Raw genomic sequence first — 5307 nt, 5'->3', positions numbered from 1 at the left:
AATGCTAGTCCAACATCTTACCTGTGATAATATTATAGGACCACCTTGCCGGCGCCTCTTCAATCTCAAGTTTGTTGTTGTTTGTTTGTTTGAGTTTAATTTTTGTAATCTCAAGTTTGTTGTTTACTATTCATGTTAGTTTGTTATTGTTATTATTGTAATCCGCTGCTCTGTTGCATATCATGGGTACAAAGACGAAGAGTGGTTGTTCTAATATAACCGGATGAGAGAAGTGGGAAGAAGAGGGAAGAGAGAAGTGATTGAGTGAATGAGCCATTTACCATTGTACAAAAAGTAATAGGATGTTTTCATTTTCACTCACTTTTGTAAACCAATTAGATGCATAATGCACTACTTCTGTTTCTTTCTCTCATCTTTACAGTCATTCACAATTGAGAATAATTGATTTTTTTTAGATGGAATCATTTATCTAATTCCGTTTAAGTGAGTGTTTGCTTTGTGAATCTAGGTGGCCACACTCCACTGTCTCCTTGCCGTCAGACATTGTCGTCTCTTTACTGTGTCCTTGCCGTTGGATTGCCCTGCCGCCTCTAGGTACGCTTTAATTTATTAGTTTATTATACTTTGAAGGTTAAGTTAGTGTATTAATTATCACAATAATTTATATGATGGTTTCTTTATTAAATGTTATAAAAGTTAAATTGCACATTCCTTTTTTGTTACACTATTTGAAATATTTATATTTTTTTGACATATTTGTTTTCGTGGAAAAAGTTTAGATAAGGTTATAAATTTAATTTAAGTATTTAAATAAATATGTTTGCATCATCATGTGTTTAGAATTGTAGAATTGTACGTATGTGGGTTGTTAATGACTATTGTGATTGAAATGATTTAGAATTGTAGAATTGGGCACCATGAAACGGAAGGAGCGTTGGTGAATGTATGATAGATATGACAATGGGCGTAACTTGAGGCCCGAGTTCTTGAGGGGGGTTGATGAATTTATTGAATTTTGCAAAGCAAATCCAGAAAGCCCAGGTTGGGATGAAGTTAGATGCCCGTGTCTGAAATGCAAGAACAGACGTATGCATGACGCAGACACGGTTAAAGTGAATGTGTATAGAAAGGGATTTATACCTGATTACTACGATTGGTATTCTCATGGTGAAGAGTTACCTCGATCCGCACATGAGCCATCTAATCCATACCGTGAAATGATTTTCGATGCTATTGGGAATAACCCAGAACCGTCCAATGTTGAAGAGCCTAGTGGAATGGACGAGGAGCCTAATCCTCAAGCAAAGGTGTTTCTGGACCTATTAAAGGCTTCTGAGGAACCATTGTACGAAGGGAGCTCCATGTCCGTGTTGGAAATGGGTCTAGAATAGTATCTCTGAAGTGTGAGTACAATTTGCCACATAGGTGTGTTGATGCGTTTGCTTCATTAGTGAAAGAAGCAATACCTAACAACAACAACGTGAGTAACACATTTTACGATACGAAGAAGATTTTGGAGGGATTAGAGCTTCCCCACGAGAGGATTCATGCGTGCCCCAAAGGTTGTATGTTATTTTGGAGAACTGATGCACACATGGACAGATGTAGAGTATGCGATAACGACAGATACAAAAGGACTTCTAAGGGGTCTTTAGTTCCAATGAAAGTTCTCATATATTTTCCAATCACACCAAGATTGCAAAGGTTGTATGCAACAAAAAATGTTGCTGAAGAAATAACACGGCATGCCAAAAATCCAAGAGCCGAAGACAAAATGGCTCACCCTAGCGACAGTGAAGCTTGGAAGCATTTGGATAGATCCTTTGACGAATTTGCATCTGAGCCTAGGAATCTTCATTTTCATTAAGAACCAAGTACATCCTAAAAGCCGCTAAGGGCTTGGCTAAAAATGAATCTTCATTTCTACCAAAAGAGTACTCTAGAATACCTCGCAGGGCAATGCCTAAATACAAAAACAAAGAGCTACCAAAAAACCCTAAGGTACAACAAACTAAGCAGAGCTGCTCGAGGAGCCGCTCTCCGAGGTCTCCGAAACCGCCTCGACGTTCTCGTTGTCCGAAGAGCTGTCACTCAAGGCCACCTGGTCACTCGAGTTCCCTTCGCGGGCAGCCTCCACTTGAGCATTGGGTTCCCCGGAGGCTTGGGGGTCCTCGGCTTGCGGGAGCTCCTCCCCAATAATCTCACCAACATCGATGGTATCATCCACCTCGAGTGTAGGGCTGGCCCCATTGCCCTCATGAAAGGCCGCGTCGACATAAATGTTATACTCTGCCTCGACAGGGGACCAACTCGCTTGGGGATATACCTTCTAGAAGGCCTCCCGAAGCCTATCCACAGCCTCTCGAGCAGCCACCTCGGACGCCTCTAAGCCCATGTCCGCAGCATACTCCTGACCAGCCTTCGAGGTTTTCCATTCCGGGATGATCTCGTCCCGCTTGCGAAGGACACAATCCCGTTGGCTGGTCAGGTCCTTTATCCTCTGCTCGAAGGCAGCCTTCTCCTTGACCCAGAGTGCCCTTTCGTCCTCGAGGCCCTTGTTCAGCCTTTCGATTTCCTTAGCTTGCTCCTCGGACAGCTCGGTTTTCTCCTTCAAACCCTCTCGAAGCTTGCGAAAGCCAGCTGTGTGTCGGTGACTCATCACCGCCATACGAATCGAGTGCTGAGATAAAACAGTGTTAGTAATATTACCGAAAACAACGGCCTAACGCAAAAAATTTAACTTACATCGATCCAGGAGGAGTGGAGATGTTCGACCTCCTCCTCTTCGGTGAGGTTTCGGATCACCTTGAGGTCTGGCTCCGAGACTAATCTCTTAACCATCGAGTCGAAAAGGTCTTCCTTTTCGAGAGTAGACTTCTGCGTGAAGTCACGAGCATCAGCCTTTGCCTCTATTACTGCGACCGACTTCCCTTTGGACTTCAGAGTCTCTTTGGTCGGTCGAGGAGCGTCCTACGCGTCCACCACCCTCCTCTCATCCTCCCCTCGAGAAGGAACACTAGCAGACCTGGTCCGGGGACAGACCTTCGGCCTCTTTGAAGGATCCTGAAAAAAGAAAAAAGAAGTTAGAAAGGAGCAAAGGCGATAGACAAACAACCACCTATAGACAAGGGTTACCTTTGGGGCTCGAGGGACCTTGGTGTCGCCCCTCGACAACTTCATCTTGAGCTGCTCTTGAACCCTTTGATTGGCAGTTAAACGTTTCTACATCTTCTCGTCGAGGTCCTGGCAAGCTATGACTGCAAAGATAAACGCAAAACAGTTAGAACAAATGTGAAAAGGAGAGAGGCGGTACAGGGCCTTAAGCATACAAAGTCCCTACCCTGGGGATAGGCAGGGTTTAACCCCATTAACGACAAGAAGTGCTCGTTGCTCAGGTCATCCACGGCAGGATTCCAGAATTGGGGCACTTGTTTCTTGTCACCCCTCTTGAGAACCATAAGACACTGGCCGTAAATGGCTAGGCGGGCCTCGCTCTCGGACATTCGAGGTACAAATCTATTCATCCATAGGTTAGGACCCTCGACTAAAGGAACCACTAGGAAATCCCACTGCTTGGCTCGATACACGTACATAAATTCAGGACGAAAAAATTGTTGGTTCGTGGGCATAGCACCCACAACCTTGTATGGGTGACGAACCTAGAAACTCCACCAACCTTCTCCATTAGTGAAAGAGGACATGACAACCAGCTTCATCATGTTCAAAGAAGGTCGGACGTCCATCATTTTGCAGATGGCCAGGAATCCAACCATTGAGCCCACACTGTTGGGCATAAGCTGACATAGTGCCAGGCCATAGGATGATAACACATCGACTATGAAAGGGTCTAGGGGAGATCTCAACCCTAACTCGAGATGCGCCTTGTACAATGCAATGCAACCCGTCGGTGGGGTGTAAACTGTCTCAGTGGGCTCCAGAATGTAGAGAGCATAGCGATGCTTGATGAAGAAAGAGCTCTCGAGAAACTAAAGGTTCTCCGATATGAAGTCCATAAATGGTCCTCATTTATGGAAGTGGGCAATCCCTTTTGGAAGAACAATCGTTCCCTCACTTCTACCGCTCGTACTCGTTGTAAGGGAGTTAGTCTCACCGCTCTCTTCCATCACTCGAACAACCTGGTTATCGAGAAGATCATCTAAGTAACTCCTAACAGCCCGGGATCGAGCAATCGTAACAGAATGGGGAGGGTTGTCTAACTCCCCCTCCCCACCAGAAAACACGGATATTCCGTCACTCGAGTATGGTAGGGCATCGAGGACGTGAGTAGTGTCCAAGCACTCGAAATCCACGGACACCATGGGAACCCCTCAGATTAATATCCTATCGAACAAAGGTTCTAGAATGGGAGGAGGGGTCCCCGAGCTAGAAGAAGCTCCCCCCAGGTCCATCGATGGAGGAATCCATCTAGAGCGGTCCATAAGGAAGGATAAGAAAGAAGTAAGAAAAGGGATCGTACCTTGTTAAGGAAAGACTCTCGAGATCCGTCCGTCGCATGAGAAGAAGCTATCGACCTTTAGGGCTCTCGAGATCGTACAGAAAGAAATGTAAATTCTCAAAAGGATCAGAGCACAAATGAGACACAAAAAAATTACTTACCTTCGTTTATATAGATTGCCTGAAAAGGACGGTTTATCTCCCGACATGCTCCATACCACCTCAGGACGCCACGTCATTGGGCCTCTCAAAAAGCCCAAAAAACACTAGCCTTTTGGACCAGTCCCTCCCAGCTCCCCAGAAGCTTGACTGGCACCTAGCTGGATCCAGCGTTAGCATGCGGTTATTCCCTCGCAAAAGCCTCCCCTCGCCGGATCCGCGCCCTGATGGAGGCCAAAGACCTACTCCTAGGCACCTCGCTCCGATCGAGTGAGGGATATCTCGGCCGCCATCACCGCTGAGATTGACGCACGTCAAGCGCTACGGCGTCATACCCCTCGAGTGAAGCAGGGAAGCCCGGGTAACCTCGAGCGCGGTCACTTTCCTGAGTTATCCAAGGGTCACCGGCCCCGAGTACCCTCGGGCGAGGACTCATAACTTCTTCGAGTTGTACACGGGATCAAACCTGACTGGTAACTACAAGCGAGGTCTCTGAACCCCCTCAAGTTGCCTGGGGCTCATTGGCCCCTAGGCAACCTCGAGCGAGGTCTCTAAACTCCCTCGAGTTGCATGGGGCTCATTGGCCCCTGGGAAACCTCGAGCGAGGTCTCTAAACGACCTCGGGTTGCCTGGGCTCATTGGCCCCTGGGCAACCTCGAGCGAGGTCTCTCAACCCCCTCGAGTTGCATGAGGCTCATTGGCCCCTAGACAACCTCGAGCGTGGTCTCTAAA

This window comes from Beta vulgaris, chromosome 9, assembly GCF_026745355.1.
Source record: "Beta vulgaris subsp. vulgaris cultivar EL10 chromosome 9, EL10.2, whole genome shotgun sequence".
Classification (NCBI taxonomy): Eukaryota; Viridiplantae; Streptophyta; class Magnoliopsida; order Caryophyllales; family Amaranthaceae; genus Beta; species Beta vulgaris.
Note: the sequence above shows the minus strand (reverse complement) of the source record.